General features: G+C 34.4%; 1 protein-coding gene across 1 annotated transcript in view; it reads left to right on the top strand.

Moving 5' to 3' along the window:
- Nucleotides 1–21,936, top strand: part of NLK (nemo like kinase) — a 143,581-nt gene that overhangs the window by 52,869 nt on the left and 68,776 nt on the right. The gene's annotated exons all lie outside the window — the stretch shown is intronic.

Here is a 21,936-nt window from a genome sequence, read left to right as displayed (position 1 = left end):
TGGACTCTACTGTTTTATGTCTGTGTGTCTGTCGTTATGCCAGTACCATACCATCTTGATTTCTGTAGCTTTATAATAATTCTTGAAATAAGGTAGTGTAAGTCCTTCAACTTTGTTCTTCAAAATTGTTTTGCATATTCTCGGTCCTTTGTCTTTTCATGTAAATTTTAAAATCAGCTGTTGATTTCCTCAAAAAAGCCTGCAGGATTTTGATTGGAATTGCATTGGATCTAAAGACCAATTTTGAAATGTTTGCTATTTTAATAATATTAAGTCTTTGAATTCAATGGACATGGTATATTTCTTTATTTAGGTTGGCTCTGATTTCCTTTTGTGATGTTTTATAGTTCTCAGTGTATAGATTTTGCAAATCTTTCATTAAATTTAATCTTAAATACATTACTTTTCATTATATGTTGTTGTCAATGGGGTTGTTAAAATTTTTATCTTTAATTGTTCATTGTTAGTAGTACATAGAGATACAATTGAATTTTGTATATTAACCCCATATCCTGGGACTTTGTGACATTAATTTATTAATTCTAGTAGCTTTATTGTAGTTTCCTTAGAGTTTGCTACAGGCATGATCATGTCATCTATCAATAAGGATAGTTTTACTTCTTAAACTCTCACCCATGTGCCTTTTATTTACTTATTTTACCCCTGATTGCATTGGCTAGGTACTCCAGGACACTGTTAAATGGAAGTGGTATGAGTGGACATCCTTGCCTTGTTCCTGATCTTAGAAAACATTGAGCCTTTCATCATTGAGTATGATTTTAGCTGTCTGTTTAAATTTGGTTGAGAAAGTGATCATCTGATTAATCATGAAAGAGTATTGAATTTTCTCAAGTGCTTTTTCTGCATTTATTCAAGTGATTGCATCCCATTTCTCCTTTATTCTAATATGGCGAATTGCATTGATTTTCAGAAGTTAAATCAACCTTGCGTTTCCAGGTTAAACCCCACTTGATTGTGATGAATTATCCTTTGTATATACCATTGAATTCAATTTGCTAACATTTTGTTAAGGATTTTTTTTTTTTTTTTAACGGAGGGTGCAGCTCACAGTGGCCCATGTGGGGATCGAACTGGCAACCTTGAGGGATGCTAGTCTGTAATTCTCTTTGCTTGTGATGTCTGTGCTTTTGATTTTAGGATAGTACTGATCTTAAAGTTAATTGAGTATTGTTCCCTCCTCTTTTATTTTCTGAAAGAGTGTTTGTAGAATTGGTTTTGTTTCTTACTTAAACATTTGACAGAATATACCAGGGAAGCCATCTGTGTATTGAATTTTCCTTAAGGGAAGTTTTAAAATTATGAATGTAATTTCTTTAATTCATATAAGGCTATTCATGTTATCTGTTTCTTGGGGCAGTTTTGGTCATTTGTGTCTTTCAAAAAATTTGCTCATTTCATCTAGGTTTTTATATTTAGCATTAAAAATTTTTATAATATTTCCTTATATTTTTAATAGATGCATGATCTATAGTGATGTGCCCTTATTCATTTCTGATACTGACAAATTGTCCTTTTTTACTCCTTTTTCCCCTCCCTTTATCAGTATTACCAAAGGTTTAGCAATTTTATTAGTCTTCAATTGATTTCTTTTCTTTATTTCCTTCCTGTTTATTTTGGGTTTCATTTGCTATTCCTTTTCTAGTGTCTTAAGGTGAAAATCTAGGCTATTGAGTTTGTATTTCTTTTTTCTAATAGTCATTCAAAGCTATTAATTTCCCTGTAGACAGTGTTTTAACTGCATTCCAAATTATCCTTCAGTTCAAAATATTTTCAAACTGCTCTTGTGATTTCTTCTTTGACTCACTGATTATTTAGAAGTACACTCTTTAATTTACAGATGTTTGTGTTTTTACTCCTGAACTTACTGTTATAAATTTCTAATTTAATTCCATTGTGATAAAATAATATTCTTTGTATGATTTTAATCTTTTTAAAATTTATCGAAACTTGTTTTACAGCTCAAGATATGGTCTATCCTGGTAACATAGCATATAATCTTGAAAAGAATATCTATTCTGCTGTTGTTGGGTGTGATGTTGTATAAATACCAGTTAAGGAAAGGTCAGCTATGTCTTTTCTGATGTTTAGTCTAGCTGTTCTGCCAATTACTAGAAGAGGTGTTAAAATCATATCTATAATTATGGAATTGTCGGCTTTTCTCTTTAGTTCTGTAAATTTTAGCTGTTATTGGACACAGGCACACTTATGATTGCTATGTCTTTCTGATGAATTGTCCTTTAGTTCATATAAAATGTCTCTTTATATCATGTATAAATTTTGTCTTGAAATCTATTTTATCTAATGTTACTATAACCAGGCCAGACTTCTTATGCTTATTGTTTACATAGTATATCCTTTTCTATTCATTTGCTTTCAACCTATCTGTCTTTATGGTTCAACTGTGTCTTTTACGAACAGCGTATGTGTTTGGTATTATTATCCATTCTGACAGTCTCTGTCTTTCAAATTGGAATTTTTAGTTCATTAATATTTAACATAATTGGTGATATAGTCAGGTTTGGGTTTACCATTTTGTTTCTCATCATCTCCTGTTTTTTTGTTTTTATGTTCCTTTTTGCCAGCCCCCCCTCACTTTTGGATTATTTGAACTATACTTTTAGAATTTGATTTCAGTTTCCCTTTTGGCTTTTGTACATAACGTCTTTGCATTATGTTTTCAGTAGTTGCCCTAGCAATAGCATTATACATCCTTACCATTTTCACAGCCCACCTACAATTAAAATACTACTTCTCATACAATATTGAAATCTTGCAATGTTATTCCCAAACCATCTCATTCTTTATAGTATAGTGCATTATGAACCCCAGAAAACAATGATATAAATTTTTCTTTGAACTGTTTTATGGCTTGTAAAGAATTAAGAGGAAAAGACAAACAGGAAAAAATAAACTTTTGCATTAACCAGATATTTATCATTTTCAGTGTTCTTCATTGTTTTCAAGGATCCAGGTTTTATCAGGTATCAATTCCCTTCAGCCTAAAGAACTTTCTTCAGCATTTCTTATATTGTAGGTCTGCTGCCAATTTTGCTTTAATCTGTACATATTTCTATTTTGCCTTTTTTCTTGGAAGGATATTTTAACTGAATATGTGGAAGTACAGATTGTCATTATTTCTTTCAGAGACACTTCAAAGATATTATTACCTTCTCTTTTGGCCTTCCATGGTTCTTGATGAGAAGTAGTTTGTGAATCACTTTATTTTTTTCTCCCTGTATATAATATGTTGTTTTTCTCTTGCTGCCTTCAATATTTGTGCTTAATGTTTGAATGTCAAAAGTTTGACTATGATGCTTTTCATCAGATTTGGAAAAATAGCAACCATTATTTTTTCAAATATTTTTTTCTGTCACATTTTCTTTCTCTACTCTTTGTAACATTCCGATTACAAATATGTTGGATTATTTGGTCTAATCATATAGGTTCCTGAGACTGTTCTTTTGTTTAAAATTTTTTTCTTTGTCTTCATCTTGGATAATTTTTATTGATCTAGCTTCATGTTCACTTACTTTTTCCCTCCTATTTCCGATTAGCTGTTACAGTTCATTCAATGAATTTTTTTATTTCAGAAAGTGAACTTTTTTTTTAGCTCTAGACTTTCCTTTTGCCTTTTGTTTGTTTTTATTTTTCTACTGAGATTTCTTATTTTTCTGATGAAATTTTCATTCATTAAAAGCATGTTTTGATTTGCTTTGTTGATCATTATATAACCATTTAAAAATTTCTGTCTTTTTTTTAAACATCTGGTTCATCTCAGTCAGACTTGATGAATTTTACTTTGTTTTGTGCATGCAGTTTTTGGTTTGTTTGTTTGTTTGTTTTGTGCATGTGTTCTATTGTCTTGGTTCTTCATGTCTGGTAATTTTGGATTATAACCTGGGCATTATCAATGTTGTGTAGAAAGTCTGGATTCTGTTATTTTTCTCCATTCAGTATTGTTTCCTTCTTTTTAAGCAGGTAATTTTCTTAACTTAGTAGCTTAATTACTTGTAGCTTATTGCATTTTACATCGGGACAGCAAAGTATCTTCTTATTTTGTCAGTTTCCCATCTATTTATCATTATTTATTCTTTCAAATAAATCTTGGAACCTGTTTCAGTTAGCTATTGCTCCAAAACAAAACACTTCAAACTTAGTGACTTAAAACCCAGTCATTTTATATGTTGAAAATCTGTGGGTCAGTCTTCAAGCAGGGTTGGCTAGGAATTCATGATACTGACTAATGTCTTTTGGCAGAATTCAGCTGTGAGTTGGTCTAATTTGAAGGGTCCAAGAAGGCTTCATTCACATGTCAGGCAACTTTAGAGGATATGACTTGGAAGCTGGAATCATCTGGGCACTCTCCTCCATATAGCCTTGGGTCCTCTCCACATGTTCTGTATAGCAGAGTAGTTGGTCTTACTTTTGTGAGCATGTGTTCCAAGACAAGAAGTAGAAACTGCTGGTGTCCAAAGACCTGGGCCTAGAAACTGGTGCAGTGTCATTTTTGCCATATTCTGTTGGTCAGAGGAGGTTTTGTGAAAAGGATGTAGACCCAACTCTCAATGGTAGGGAGGGCATGGGCTAGTGTCCCAAGAATTTATGGCCATCTTTAATCTGCCACAGACTCATCAAATTTTCTCCCAAATCTTATTGGAATGTTAATTGCAATTTTGTTAAATTTGTAGATGAATCAATAATTTACATCCTAATAATATTTTACCACTTAACTATGGCTATGTAACACCACCTGAAAACTTAGGGCTAAAAACAACATTCTCATGAGTCTGCCTTCTGGTGAGGGCTCAGTGAGATAGCTAGTTTCTGCCCATTTGGTGTCAGCCTGTACAGCTCCAAGGCTGAAGGCTAGAATTATCTGAAGGCTTTCTTACTCATGTAAATGGTGCCTTGGCTGGGAAAATTCAAACAGCAGGGTTTCTTTAGGCATCTCTACCATGTTTCCCCGAAAATAAGACCTAGTCGGACAATCAGTTCTAATGTATTTTTTGAAGCAAAAATTAATATAAGACCGGATATTATATTATATTATATTATATTATATTATATTATATTATATTATATTATATTATATTATATTATATTATACCGGGTCTTATAGTAAAAGAAGACCCGGTCTTATATAATATCCTATTATATAAGACCGAGTCTTATATTATAGTAAAATAAGACTAGGTCTTATATTAATTTTTGCTCCAAAAGACGCATTAGAGCTGATTGCAGCTAGGTCTAATTTTCGGGGAAACACGGTATCACTATGTGGTCGCTTCAGCATGGGGCTGCAGCCTGACTTTTTATATGGTAGCTCAGTTCCAGAGAGAGAGAAAGAGATAGGAAGATTTTGTTTGATTTCTGTTTGGGAGCATTTCAGCATTTGAATAACACTGTTAGTCACAGCCAACCCCAGATTCAAGGGAACGGAAGAAGACAGGGCCCTTCTCTTTGTGAGAGGAATAGTGAGGTTTTGAAGAGCATGTGGGACTAATTTTAGGTTGGTGCAAAAGTAATTGCAGTTTTTGCAATTATTTTTAACCTTCTAAACTGCAATTACTTTTGCATCAACCTAATAATAATTATTGTGGCCATTTTTGGAAAATACAGTCTTGCCACACTCTTCTCTTTCAGGAATGTGGTGTAGTCTAAGTCTGTTTATTCAAGTTATTTTTTTGTGTTTTTCAGTAAAATTTTATATTTTTATGTATCTAATATCCATCTATTGCCTATCTTCATGGTTTTTTTTTTAGATTTATTCATTGTGTCTTGGATCATTGAAGATCTTTTTTCCATGTGATTTTTTTTTTTATCTTTAGTATGATTTTGACACTGAAAAAGTCTTTGTTTTCACAAAGCAGAGTAGTAGAACATTTCTAATGTTATGTAAATTTATCCTACCTTCCTTATGTGCTGTGCTCTTTAGAGGATTTTTAAGCACATGCTTAAGAATAGCCATTTGTAAAGGGACTAGAACTCCTGGTTTCTGGTCCAACATAAAGGAGCTTAGAACTTACTATTCCATCCTAAACAACGATGGTGAAATGGAGGGAAGTTTTATTTTATAATATGTGATTCCTTCCCTGTTTCTTGCAAATATATATGTGGTATTTAAATGTGTGAGAGTGACATGATGAGTCCTGTAGATCACTCACTATAGACGTTTAGAAGCCAGACACCATTGAAATTCTGCATTGCATGCCTTTTTATTATGAGTTAAAATTTTTGCATTCACTTTCTAAGGTCATACTTTACCCTTTTTTCTGAACTTTGGAATTTTTGTAATGTGAAAATTTTTGTTTGAACGTTGTTTGTATTCAGCCGTGTATTAAAAACAGTACAAGAAGAGCTGCATCAGATAGTAACTACATATTTAAAGTTCTACAGATTTAATTCGGGGAATTTTTTATGTGTATTTACAGATGAGATAATAACGAATTTGGAAATATGCTTAGATTTTAAATGTTACCTGGTTATCACTGTGGTGGCAAATTAATGTCCGTGATGAACTTTTGAAACCAACTTCTGAGTAAAATACTTTTGAAAATGGGCAAAAATCTAATACGTACTGTTTCCCCAAAAATAAGACCTAAACCGGACAATAAGCCCTAGCATGATTTTTCAGGATCACATCCCCTGAACATAAGCCCTAATGAATCTTTTGGAGCAAACTTTAATGTAAGAGCTGGTCTTATTTTCAGGGAAACACGGTACTTTCTTAAACATAGCAGATTTGTAAGTTTAAGTTCCAAGGGAAGTAGTTTTAAGATTGATAAGCTCTTTGAAGAATTTATTTGGACTTTGCTAGTTTTTTGACTCATACATTTATTTTGTATATTCACATTCTATTTCTTTTTTATTACTAATTGTATTGGGGTGACATTGATTAATAAAATTATGTAGGTTTTAAGTGTACAATTCTATAATACATCATCTGTATATTGCATTGTGTGTTCATCACCCAAAGTCAGATCTCCTTTCATCACCACATACTTGACTCTCTTTACCCTTTTCTATCTCCCCTTTTCCCCTCTTTCCCTCCGGTAACCACTAAACTTTTGTCTGTGTCTGTGAGTTTTTGTTCGTCTTGTTCATTTGTTGTTTTCAGTTTTATATCCTACATATGAGTGAAATCATATGGTTCTTGACTTTTTTCTAACTTATTTCGCTTAGCATGATATTCTCAAGAACCATCTATGTTGTCACAAATGGCAGTATTTCATCTTTTCTTATGGCTGAGTAATATTCCATTGTGTATATGTACCACATCTTTATCTAATCATATTGAAGGACATTTTGGTTGTTTCCATGTCTTGGCCACCGTGCAGCAATGGACATAGGGGTACAAGAAAGATTGCTGGGTTATATGGTAATTTTATTCTTAATTTTTTGAGGAACCCCATACTGTTTTCCATAGTGGCTGTACCAATTTACAGTCCCACTAGCAGTGTGTGAGGGTTCCTTTTTCCCCACAACCTCTCCAACACTTGTTATTACTTGTCTGGTTGATAATAGCCATTCTAACGTGTGAGATGGTATCTCATTGTGGTTTTGATTTGCATTTTCCTAATATCTAGTGAAATTGAGCATCTTTTCATCTATCTATTGGCTGTTTGTATGTGTTCTTGGCAGAAGTCTTCAAGTCCTCTGCCCATTTTTTAATTGGATTGTTTGTTTTTTTTGTGGTTGAGTTGTATGAGTTCCTTATGTATTTTAGATATTGGCTCCTTATCGGAGGTGTTGTTTGCAAATATCTTCTCCCATTTGGTTGATTGCCTCTTTGTTTTGTTGACGATTTCTTTTACTGTGCAGAAGCTTTTTAGTTTGATATAGTCCCATTCATTTATTTTTGCTCTTACTTCCTTTGCCTTTGACATCAAATTCATAAAATCCTCTGTAAGACCAAGGTCCATAACTCATATTCTATTTCCATTATTGGTTGTAGTTGCTACTTAATAAGTTGAGAATTCCTTATCAACTTGAAAGAAAGTCCTCATTGACCCTTTGTCTAATGATGAATATGTTTCCTGCCTGATGTTCACTTTATTAAATTGCTCACTGAAACTACTGTATTCTCTAAGAGCAGGCAGTGATTTTGAGATATGGTCTTAGAATAGAGGTATGTAAAGCTGCTTTTTCTAGCCCCTTCTCAGTTAGACCTTGGCAGTGCCTTATTTCTCTGGCTTGTTTCTCCTGGAGATTTGTGTGACCCAAAAACAAATTGCTTTGTATAAACAATCATTTTTACTTTATCAAAGTGGGAATAGTCAGTAGAAGACAAGGGCTATGTTTTAATTATCTTATTAATAGATGTTGTATGTCGTTTTCAGATAGACTGTTTTTTGGCAAGCAAACTTGACATTTCTCATCCTCATGACTTTGATGGTTGGTTTCATCCTTCCTGAAGCGAAACTGACAACAAGCAAAGCAAGGCTGTCAAGGAGAGATTCAGGATCTGTATGGAAGTAATTTTTAGTAGGAGGCGGTAGCGGTAATCTTGAAATCTTTTTACGTGGAACCCTGTAGGTTCAGGAAAACCTTTATTTTTCCCTTGGATGGTATTTTGGATATAAGTAGCAAAAAAAAATAAACTATTTAGGAACAAACTGATGCAGTCCTAATTCTAAATCCACTTTATGGTTTTCTCATGGCCACCTTCTCTGAACTCCGACTATTAAAACTTGCACCATTGACTCCTACTTTAGTTCCATTTGACTTAGTAGTCTTCCATTTTTCAGGTGCTTTTGTTAGATGTTCTCCTCAGTAAAATGCCAGGCAGCAGATCATTTTCCTGTATTCAGTCACATTCTGCATAACTGTCTGTGATTGCTCTCTTGAATTTTCACCTTGGTCCAAGGTTTTCTGTCTTAGCTAAAAGGAAGGGAAACAGGCACCTCCTTTCACCCAATGTTCTTTTAAATTCATAGCCCAAAGGATTGAAAATCCTTCCACTATGTAATACACACCTGAAATTCTAGCTGTGGTATAACAGGTGGCTTCTCTAACATGGCTAATAAGCTGTGGCTGAAGCAAATGCGTTCCTCCTTACCTGAGATTTTATAGTTTATAATGATATAATCTACATATTATATTAATCTGTGTGTTTTTTAAGCTGGTAATATAAAACTTTTAAATTTGTGTTTTATCCAAATGCTGGTATGCTTCAGATCTAAAACTGGGATGGTATTTTCATCTCTTTCTCTCCAGCTGTCCTTTCAAGTGGGAGAAAATATGGATTACTCTTCAAAGGGTTGCAGGTGTCATTTGCTGGTGAAAAATGGATTTGGGAAAAAATAAGGTCTCAGTCATCAGATACACCCCTGCCAGGTGTTCGGGCAGCCAAGTCCTCCCCCTACCCGTTGTTAAGTGAGCCGTGAAGAAGACGTTGTGATATACCACATAGATTGGGTATAAAAGAAAACCCTTGTTATCTCTTGCTAGCAATATTTGAGCCCATCCCTGTTTCTCTAGGTGGGTCAGAGGTAGACATTGTTAGCTAATTATGATCACCCAGCGCATTTAGAGCTATTTTGCTTGCCGTATCATGCCAGCAGGTGTAAGTGCCCAGAGCCAAGGCGGCCTGCTGCCAGCCCTATGGTAGAACACCAACATATGAAAAAAATTGTTTGCAGTGTTTGGTGTTCTTATTGTGGGAGATTTATTTCATTTCCTTTGTTGTGCTATTTTCCATAATTAAAAATCTGGGTAAAGTAAATTACAATATTTGCCATTGCATTTTTTCCAAAATGTATGTTTTTTAAAACTTATCCAGCATTTAAAGCATGTGTACTGTGGTTTAAGAAGCTAGCATGAAATAGAATAATGATTTGTGTACCTCACTATACCTATTTTATTGAAAATATACCTCAAACAAGATTGACTCGTTAAATTTTTTTAGTTTTTAAAATATTTTTGCATATTCAGCACCTGTTATCCTCAACTAAATTCTATTATATAGTGTGCTTTATTTATATGAACAAAATAGTATTTTCCTATACATTGCCGTTTAAAATCATTTCAGTTCATATATAATGAGTATATATATGAGGTAATGAATATACATATGAGGTCAGACAATTAAGTTCGTGAACTTGTTGCAACAATGTTGCTAATCTTTTTTGATATCAGAGGAATTATTCATTATGAATTTATACCAACTGGACAAACAGTTAACCAAGTTTACTATTTGGAAGTGCTGAAAAGGCTGCATGAAAAAGTTAGACGACCTGAACTTTTCGCCAACAATTCATGCCTCTTGCATCACGACAATGCACCAGCTCACACGGCACTGTCTGTGAGGGAGTTTTTAGCCAGTAAACAAATAACTATCGGAACACGCTCCCTACTCACCTGATCTGGCCCCCAATGACTTCTTTCTTTACCTGAAGATGAAGGAAATATTGAAAGGTAGACATTTTGATAACATTCAGGACATCAAGGGTAATACGACGACAGCTGTGGTGGCCATTCCAGAAAAAGAGTTCCACAGTTGCTTTGAAGGGTGGACTAGGCGCTGGCGTCAGTGCATAGCTTCCCATGGGGAGTACTTCACAGGTGACCATAGTGATATTCAGCAATGGGGTATGTAGCACTTTTTCTAGGATGAGTTTGCGAACTTAATTGTCCAACCTCATATTTATCCCAAAACTTTCTTTGTAAAATTGGGATGTGTTATACACCATGTGTCTTACATGTCAGCAGATGTGTTCCAGATTACATAGCAGGAAACCATGGGAAACAAAAACTAATAAATGCAGAAGCTATGTACAGTTGGAGACAGTAACTCACTATCAGAATTTCAATTCAAATAAACCAAAAATTTATTGCTCTCAGTAATATAATAAGATAAAATTTTGAGAGAATGAAATGGAAATAGCAGGCACATAGGCTTTATTTTAAATGCACAGATTTGAATACACACAATGTCTTAGTAAATACTTTCAGCATAAATTTACATACAACATCCTCAGATTATGGTGCAATACGGTAGATGTGAATAGCAAAACATAAGTTTTCAACCAGATGAAAAAGGGAAATACATACTACAAAAAGCTATACTACTTGAAAGACATGAAAACCCTCATCACTAATTTTTTAGCTTAGAAGGCTAGCAAAGCTAAACTTGCAGTTTTTGTTCAACTCTGCATGTCTACCTCAATAAGAAAAAAATCTGCATTTAACGACCTAGTTAATCTGAAAAGGATCTAATAAGAGAACAGTAATAAGGTAGATAAAATTAAGATGAGAACTACTGAAATAATTTTTATAAATATTTAGAATTTAGACTATAAAAATTTAGAATACTATGCAACTAGATAACTTTTTAATAAGTCAGTTGCAATAGGAAACACAAGAAAATTTGCTGGAATCACTGGTAAATGTTTTTCAACACGTGATACCTATATCATATAAATAGCTACTAAGCACTGAAGGCTACCAGTTTGTTTTTTGAGGCAAACAGATACGGTACTTGATAAAGGCAGAACATAAAAATGACAACCAATCTTGTTGATAAACATAGATGGAAAAACTCTTAAGCAAAATAATGTGAATAGAATGCATATTAAAAAGTATTCAACATTTAAATACTCACCATGACCAACTGAGATTTAGTATAGAAATTTAAGATTGCTTTGGTGTAAGGAAAGCTATTACCATACTCCATTCTATTACTCCAAGAAATGGTAAAATCAATTAAACCAACATTCATTGGGATAGGGAAGATACTATTCTAGACTGAGAAAATACAAAGATACATGTTAGTGGAGTCCTTGCTCTCAAGGATTTATAATTGGCAAATTTAAAAAAATTAGATTATATAACAATGAAAATCATAATGTCCCCAAAATACTTTAAAATATTCTAAAAATATTTTATAAAAATCAACACCTATTTATGAAACTTTAAAAAGTATAGAGGAAGTAGGGTTTTCTCATATATTTGTAGCTAAAAAGTCAACATTAGCCAAAAATGGAGAAGGAGAAGCATCATCCATTTTAAAAATAAATAAAACTTGCAGTTTGCTATAGAATGTCAGCTAATGTATAAATGTTTTTTCAAAAATTAAATGAGGTACAGCTATATGAAAGAAGGAAAGTAAATTATCACAATGTAAATGATAGTTAGATACCAAGAAAATCTAAAGAATACAACAGTATAATAATTGAATTTAGGAAAATTGCAAATTTTAAATTAAAAATAAAGGACAGACAGTATCCAACTTATGAGGATTTAACTTACAGTTTTTCAGCTCTGTGATCGTGCAAAAGCAGTATGCGTTCTGCAGAAACCATACTTCAAATTTTGAATTTTGATCCTGTCCTGGGCTAGTGATATGTGGTAAGATATTCTCTCGTGATGCTGGGTAAAGGCAGTAAGCTGCAGCTCCCAGTCAGACACGAGAGCACAAGGGTAAACAACCAATACTCTACAGTATTTATCAGGACATTAACCAACCCCACCGTAAGTTGAGGAGCATCGTATGTTATTGTATTTTAACCATAGGTTATATAACAATAAGTATATACTTTTTTACAGTGGTACACATTTAAATACTTTAGCTTAATGTGTGTGTATGTGAACAATAAAACTTTAATAACCATAAAAGATGTTTGAATAAAAGGGATGTTGTACCCTGGTTAATGGGAACGCCAAATGTATTAAAGTCCCATGTGTACTATATTAGTGTATTTAATATTTAATAAAGTAAGATATCATCATATCTTAAAAACTTGGCACTATAAATGTGAGCACCACCTGGGAGCTTGTTATAAATGCAGGATCTCAATTCCCCACCCCGTTCATAGTGAATCAATCTACAAAACACTAATATTAAAGTAAAAGAGAAAGAAAATATAATTTTTCTGTGTTTCTTTGAATAAGCTATTAATATGGAAAACTGCAAGGTGTGATCAAAAACCACAGTGAATGCTTAAATTAAAATGTATTACAGTAAAAGACACACTGCCATTAAACCCTCTCAAAATACTCCCCCTCACTTCATATACACTAATCCCATTGTTCTTGCCACTTTCTGAAGCAGTTCTGGAAGTCCTCTTTCATGAGCGTCTTTAGTTGCACTATCGTAGCTGCCTCCATGTCCTGAGTTGATTCAAAACGTTTATCTTTCATGGTCATTTTGATTTTGGGAAAGAGCCAGAAGTTACACAGTGCCAGATCTGGTGAATAAGGTGCATGAGGACACACCGTAATGCTTTTATTTGACAGAAACTGCCGTATACCAGAAGCGATGTGTGACATGGAGTGTTGTCATGATAGAGGATGATTTACGGCACACTTTAAAACACACCTTCTCTCAACCGTAGCTCACACCCAACTGACTGCACCAAACAAGCTGAAACTTATCACACACTGTTACTAAGGTTCGAGGCACCGCTTCCTGTATTGAAGATCCCTGCCTTTCCATTGGATGGCACTCAGCAGCAGCATTCACCGTATTTTTTTATCACACTTCATATATGGATATCAAGGGGAGAAACTATACAGCAAAACATCAGAATAGGGCTTTTTCTACTGACAAGAACCTCCCGTAAAATTTGAGTAGACGTCGCGAGCAAAGACATCTTTTTTTTTTTTAATTGGGGAACTGTGTTTTTCCAGGACCCATCAGGTCCAAGTCATATCGTTGTTTTCAATCTAGTTGTAGAGGGTGCAGCTCACTTGCCCATGTGGGAATCAAACCAGCGACCTTGGTGTTATGAGCACTGCGCTCTAACCAACTGAGCCAACCAGCCGCCCCTGGAGCAGACAGACATCTTTGTCTTGTTCTTGATCTTGGTGGGGGAAGCATTCCGTCTTTCGTTGTGAAGTAAGATGTTAGCTCTATGTTTTTCAGATGCCCTTTATCAGATTGAAAGAGTTCCTTTCTATTTCTAGATTTTTAATGTTTTTATCATGAGTGGGTGTCATGCAGGGCGGCCTGCGGGGTCTCAGCTCCTGCTCCCCACATAAGAACACAGGACATGGTGAGGCCAAAAAGGATCACCCATGGAGCCATAGATGGGGGAGTCATACCACTATATTCTCACTGGCAGCTGGGTTGGAGACACAGGAAGCAGGAGCCACACTGTCCGCAACCCGCCAAGCACTTGTCTCTGCCAACAAACCTCACTTGCTAGCTGCATTCTGCCTTGCCAGCCACCATCTTCTTGCTAGCCCCCATTTTCTGCTAGCGTAGCCACAGCAGTTATATTAGTGGCCAATGGCTCACTGGTTATAGCTGATGGCCAACTAGCCACAGCTGATGGCCATCCAATCACAGTTGATGGCCATTTACTACCTAAGCCAGCACCTTTCCATGTGAGGCTGAGAGCCTGGAACCTGCACTCCTGGCTCTGTCCCCACAGTGGGGGTTAGATTTTTGTTGTTGGATTTGATTTCCTACTCATTTGTTATGGATGTTTTCATCTATGTTCATGAAGGGTATGAAGCTGTAATTTTCATCTCTTGTGATGTCATTGTCTGACTTTGGCCTTATAGGATGAGTTGGGAAGTGGTTTCTTCTCAGTTTCTGGAAGAATTTGTGAAGGACTGGTACTATTTCTTCTTTAAATATTTGATATAATTGACTAATGATGTTATCTGGACCTGGGCTATTCATTGAGGTAATATTTTGAATCATTGATTCAATTTCTTGTTACAGTTTTATTCAAGATTTTCTATTTCTTAGGACATTTTCAGTAATTTTTATCTGTCTTAGACTTTTTCTATTTCATCTGAGTTTCCTAATTTGTTGGCACAAAGTTGTTCTTAATATTCCCTTATAATCCTTTTAATTTGTATAGATTCAGTAGTGATACCCTTTTACTTTCCTGTTCATTTGTATCTTTGTTTTTTCTTGGTCAGTCTAGTTAAAAAGGTTCATCAATTTTTTTGACCTTTTCAAAGAATCAACTTTTTATTTCATTGATTATTTTGATTTGTTTTTGTTTCGTGGTTTCCATTCTGATTTTACTATTTCCTTTTGCTTGCTTTGCATTTAATTTGCTCTTTTTTAGTTTTCTTTAGGTAGAAACTTATATATTACTGATTTGAGACCTTTATTTCCTATATACTGTTTAAAGGTATAAAATTTTCCTCTAAGCACTGCTTTAACTGCATCCAATAAATTTTGATATATTGTATTTAATTTTCATTCAATTAAAAATATTTTCTAATTTCCCTTGTGATTTCTTCTTTGAACCATGGATTATTTAGAAATGTGTAATGTTTTAATATTTGGAGATTTCCAAATTTATTATTTGTAATATAATTCTGTTGTGGGCTGAACAATATATTTTAATTGATTTTAGTTCCTTTCAATATATTGATACTTGTTTTTTTACCTAGCATTTGGTCTTTCCTACAGAATGTTCTAAGTGTGCTTGGAGAAAAATGTGCATTCTATTTTGTTGAATAGTGTTCTGTAAATGTTACTCAGGTCAAGTTGGCTGATGGTGTTATTTAAATCTTTTCTGTTTGTGCTTAATTTCTGTTTAGTTATTCTTTGAGAGTGGGGTATTAAAACCTTCAAATATAATTGTTGAGTTTTCTGTTTCTTCTTGTCAAGTTTTGCTTTGTGAATGTTGGGGCTCTATTTTTAAGTATGTGCAGGCATACCTCAGAGATACTGCATGTTCAGTTCCAGACCACTGCAATAAAGCAAGTAGCACAATAAAGCAACTAACACCAATTTTCTGATTATCCAGTGCATACGAGTATAAAAGTTATGTTTACACTATAGCATAGTCTTAGTGTATAATAACATTATGTCTTAAAAACAAGAAAGACAATGTACGTACCTTAATTAAAAAAATACTTTATTGCTAAAAAATGCTAATCATCATCTGAGCCTTCTGTGAGTTGTAATCATTTTGCTGGTAGGTCTTACTTCCAGTTCCTAGGGGGGGAAAAAAAAGAAAAAATGCAATATCTGCAAAGCAAGGTATGCTTGTATATGTTTATAATTGTTATACTTTCCTTATGTGTTTATCTTTTTAACATTATGAACTGTCCCTCATTGTCTCTAGTAATATTTTCTTGTCTTAAAATCTATTCTGTCTTATATTAATATAGCTTCGCCAGCTCTCTTCTGGGCACAATTTCTATGGTATATCTTGTTCTATCCTTTAACTTCCAACCTATTTTTATTTTTTAATCTAAAGTGTGTCTTTTGTAGATAGCATATAGTTGAATCTTGCTTTTTTAAAATTAAGTCACAGTCTCTGCCTTTTGATTGAAGTGTTTAGTCTATTCACATTTAGTGTAATTATTGATATGATTGAATTTACATTTAAATTTTTAAATTTTTGTATATATTTCAAGGGTTTTTTGTTCCTACACTCTTCCTTCAATTTTTTTGTGTTAAACAAATTTGTATTTCAAAATTGTATTTCCTTGTGTGAAATAATTATTTTTTAGTTGACCATTTTAACTCATCTGTTTATTTTTTTTAATCCTCTTGGTTTTTTTAGTTTTCATTTATTGATTGTTCTACGTATTGTAGTACACATCTTAACTTGTGAACAGTCTGTTTCAGATTAATACTATCTTACTTCTGGTAAAATACAGCAACTTTGCTCCAATATAGCTCAACTCCCTCTCCCTTTTGTCATATACTGGGGATGCCAAAAAAAATGTATACAAGTGGACACTTTGGTTAACATTGCTCAAGTAGTAGTTCGCCATAATCAGAAGTGTCTGGATGCTGATGGTAACCACTTTGAGCATCTCTTGTAATTGCAGAAGTTAAACGTGACTTGTATTCATCTTTTGTTATCGGTATATATTATTACAATTTTAATAGTTTTTTCCTTTCTTAAAATGTGTATACTTTTTTTACACCCTCTGTATATCGTATAGCCCCATCTGTATATTCTTTTTATCCACATATCTGCCATTTCTTTTTTCATTTCTTCCTGTGGATTTGAGTTACCCTCTGGGCTTATATTCTTATGGGCTTGTTGTTGGAATTTTTGTTGTTGTTATTTATTGTAAGGCAAGTCTGCTGGCAACAAATTCTCCCAGTCGTTTCTTTTCTTGGAATGTATTTATTTTGCTTTTATTTTTGAAGTATAGGGCCTTTTTTAACTGGATATAGAATTTTTTCCCATTCTTTCCCCATCACTGCAAATACAGAATTCCACTGCCTTCTGGCCTTTATTATATTGGATGAGAAGTCAGTCATTAATAGTATTGTTTTTCTCATTATTTTCAAGAGTTTATATTTGACTTTATCTATGTTTGACTATGAAGTATCTAGGTGTAGAATTCTTGTGTCTATCCTACATGGAAATTTTTCAGCTTTCTGGATCTGTAGATAGATTGTTTTTCATCAGATTTGAGAAATTTCAAACCATTATTGCTTCAAATATTTTTTTCTACCCCTTCTTCTCTCCTCTTCTGATATTCCCATTAGGTATATGTTGATATACTCAGTGTTATTGCATAGATCTCTGGGGTTCTGTTTATTTTTCTTCAAACTTCTTCCTCTCTGCTCTTGAGATTGTGTAATTTTTAGTTTACTGATTCTTTGTGCTATTTCACATCTGCTATTGGGCCAATCTAGTGACTGTTTCATTTCTAATGTATTTTTCAACTCTAGAATTTTATTTGTTTTTGTTTTTGTAGTACTGAGATTTGTGTTTTGAGATTCCCTATTTGTCAAGTCATTTTCACCATATTTTTCTTTAATTCTTTAAGCACGATTTCCTTGAATTCTTTGAATGTTTTTATAATAGGTACTTTTGAAATCTTTCTGAATACAACATCTGGGCCCACTCAAAACCACTTTCTATTGACTGCTCGTTCCCCTGAGTATGGGTCACATTTTTCTGTTTCTTTACATGTCTTGTAATTTTTGTTTGTTAAAAACTGTGCATATTTGATAATGTATTGTAACAACTCTGGATCTGATTCTTCCCCAGTCCCTTTCTCACCCCTGAAGGTTGTCATTTTTGCTATTAGTATGTATGTTTCTTATAGTTAAGTAACTTGACTGGACTTAATATCCAGAATCTTTCTCTCCTGTGGGGTGCAGCCACTCCAGTCTCTGCTCAGTTGTTTTGTTTTGTTTTTTACTTGCCGTTTTTAGTTGTTAGCCTGGCCTTCTTGGGGTCCCCCTTGTGTCTACATAGTTTAATGGTCAGCCAGTGATTGGTTAAAGGTTGTACTCAGACATCTTGAGCCAGCAAGGCTTCTACCCTTTGCTGATCCATCTGTGAGTGTGTTAGTGAGCTCATCTAGTGTTTCAATATGCCCAGGCTTTTATTTTCTGCTTAGCCTTCCAGTTCTTCCCTTCAAATGTGGGAAGCCTCCCAGCTAGCCATGGATATGTGGACAGCTGGGCCCCCTCCAGTCAATTCTGAACAAATATGAGCATACAGTCTCTACTTAACCAGGGATGTGTGAGAGTTCACCTAGCCCCCGTGGCTCTCATTTCCAGAATCTCCTTGTTACATTTTTGGATTTCTGTTAGTCTACCCCTCTTCTATACTGGGACAGCAGCCTCAGGCTGACAGAGCGTAGGCTTTCTTTGTTCTTTTTCAGTGGAGTTTAGTACTTTTACTCTCAGTGCCATTGGGTGTGTATTTTCACCCTTCACTTCAGATCACATCAGCAACGTCTGACAGTGAAGCTCTTGGTTTTCATGGCCAGCCCTGCTCAGGTACAACTACTGCATGGACTATGCTTGGGTGGGGTTGGGGGATGGGTAAGAAGCAGCCCCAAGCAATAACACCCGGACTCCCACCGTTCTTACCCAGAGTACCACAATTTTTCATAAATAAACACTTTTAAGTTTGTCGTTTGACTTTGGTTATTTTCTGGAGTCCTGAAATGGTTGTTTTTGACACTTTTGTCTAGTTTTATAGTTGTTTTGGTGGGAGATTTGCTGACCTCTTCAGTTTGCCACAGCTGGAAGTTCTGCCTCCTGTTTTGTATTTGCAATATTTTTGGTTTTAGTTATTTTTAAAAGGCTATCTAATTAGAAACCTGAGGCACATCTATCTATTGTAGCTGCTTCAGCATTTTGCTTCACAATGAAGGAAGTTAGGAGATTGTGATTAGATTAGGGGTGGGACTGTAATTCTGCTGACAGCACTCTCCTGTGGAATGTTTCTTAATAGCATATTCTTGTGTAATAATGAAGAAAACTTTTTTTTTTTTAGGCAAGCAAATTCCTTTGGAATTCTACCAAGACATAAGAAAAATATTATGTATATTTCTCTCTACAGAATGAACTAAAAAAGATCTGACAAAATGCATGGGGCTGGTATAGATGTATATTTTTATGAAAAACAGTGGAAAGCATCTTCCTCTTTAAAAATTGCTCATTATACAAATTTAAATCTAAAATGCTTTTTTATGCTTGAAAATTTGACTGGGAAATTTGTCTTTACCTTTTTAGTTATGTAATAACACCCACAAACACACACAAAATAAAATACACAGCTCAGTGATTTATTGCAAGATACACACCTCTGTAGCTGCCATCCACGTGAGAAATAGGACATTGCCAACACCCAAAAGTCCCTTCTGCTCTCCCCTCAGTATCTCCTCTCTTCCCCAAGTTAACCACTATATTAACATTTATGGTAACTGATTCCTTTCTTAATAGTTTCTGTCTCCTAAGTATGCATCCCTTAAACATTAGTTAAACTTTACTTATATTTTTAATATTATAGAAATGAAATCTTACAGTATCTATTCGTGACTGGTTTCTTTTGTTCAAAATTATGTTTGTGGATTAATCTGTTACTTCATGTAGCAATAGTTCATTTTAATTGCTATAGAGTATCCCATTATGTGAGTATGTAACAATTTGTTTATCCATCCTGTTCATGGACGTTTGGGTTGTTTCCAGTTTTAAGAGTATTACAAATATTGCTACCATGAACACACCTATGTGTGTTTTAGTGTATAGACATGCACATTCTTTTTGGGTATATGTCTAGGAATCAAAATGCTGGATCACAATGTATACATACCTTTATTTTAGTATATAAAGCCAATCTGTTTTCCAAAGTGATCATACCAATTTACATTCCCACTAGCAGTCTATAAGAATTGCCATTGCATCACAGCTTCACCAAACATTTGGTATAGGCAAGACTGAAATATTAGCCATACTGCTGGTTATATAATATATTTTATTGTGGTTTTAACTTTCGTTTCCCAAATGACTAATGAGGCCTTTTCATATGTTTGTTAGCCATTTGGACTATCCTTGTTTGTAAATGCCTGTTCAAGCCCTTTTTAGAAATTTATTTGTAGGAGTTCTTTATGTATCTGGATAAAAGCCCTTTGTTCCTCATATGTATGTTGCAAGCAACTTCTACTACGTGGCTTGCATTTTTTACTCTTAGCAATGTACAGATATGAAAAATTCTTGATTTTAAAGTAGTCAAATATATCAGTTTTTTTCCATTGTGATTAGTACTTTTTGTGTCCTATTGAAGAAATCATTCCCTGTTCCATTATCATGAAGTTATTCTTCTATATGTTATCTTCTAAAAGTTGTATGATTTCGATTTTCGCATTTATTCTATAATCCACCCACAATTTATTTTGGTATATGGAGTGAAGTAGGGATGAAGTTTCATTCTGTTTTTCCATATGGATCTCCATTGTTCCAGTGCCATTCATTGAAAAGAATGTTGTCATTGTCAGGGTCCAATTAGGAGAAAGAATTATACCAGTTATTTAAATAGCTGAATATGGGGGGCGGGGAGCGGGAACAATTGCTGATCAGTTGTAAAGTTGTTTGTAACTAAAGTCTAAAGTTGTAGATAACTAAAAAGATAAGAAGAGAGCACTAAAGTGTATCAGGGAAATAGTAGCTACCACCCCTACAGCTGGAGGGATAAAGAGAAGAGGCTGGAACTATTAAGACTTGGAACCCCATGCAGCAGAAATGCAGACATCTAAGGAAAGGAGACTAACTCCCTAGTGCTGGTGTCTAGGGTGGAGGATGCAGGGAGGGTGGTTCTGCAAGTGCTGGGAAAACTATAACTGGGGTCAGCGACTGTTACAGGAAGGCACTACCACTGCTGGGAGTTAGAAGTATTGGTAGGGTGACACAGAAACAAGAGACAGACAGGAAGCCCACAGGAAGGAGCAAAACAAGTCCTTTTTTTCCTCCTCCAGCCTTGCAGCCCCTTATTGGCAGAGCCTAACATGGAGCTAGTTGGCAAAACCAAACTGGTTTGCAGAGTGTATAGACGGATAGGTTTGAAGCTGAGCAACAAAAGCTTAAGGCACAACCTTTCCAACTGCAGAGACAGCTTTATGATAAGCCAGGTGTCTATGCAAGACACTTTCTGGGTCATATTGCCATTTCACTGGTCTACTGTACCAAAATTACTAAATTACTATAGCTTTATAGTAAGTTTTTATATCCAGTAGAGCTATTAGTCCCACCTTATTCTTCTTCGAGAGTGTCTTAGCTTTCCATGACATAATTGCATTTCTATTAAAATTTTCTAACTGATTTGTCTAGAGCCACAAAAGGAAACTCTTTTGGGGTTTTGGTTGGAATTTCACTGAATCAATAAATTAGATCGGGGAGAATTAAAATTTGTACTATGTTGAGTTTTCTAATCCATGAATATGGCATGTCTCTTCATTTATTTATATCTTCAATTTCTAGTATATTTTTCAGTCTTTTTATGTAGATGTCTTGCATAGCTTTTGTTTGCTTTACCCTCAGATTTTTTTTGTGTGTGTGTGAATATTTCAAACATATATTTCCTTTACTTTTGAATAGCTAGGCCCTGTTATACCCACCAACCAGATTCAATAATTATCAAGATTTGCTTCATTTGTTCCAACAGTACTTATTACTGAAGTATTTTAAAACAAATCTTAGACATCATGTCATTTCACCTATATATATACTTGAGTATAGAT

This window comes from Rhinolophus sinicus, linkage group LG15, assembly GCF_036562045.2.
Source record: "Rhinolophus sinicus isolate RSC01 linkage group LG15, ASM3656204v1, whole genome shotgun sequence".
Classification (NCBI taxonomy): Eukaryota; Metazoa; Chordata; class Mammalia; order Chiroptera; family Rhinolophidae; genus Rhinolophus; species Rhinolophus sinicus.
The sequence above is the reverse complement of the archived record's forward strand: the minus strand, read 5'-3'. Positions and strand labels throughout refer to the sequence as shown.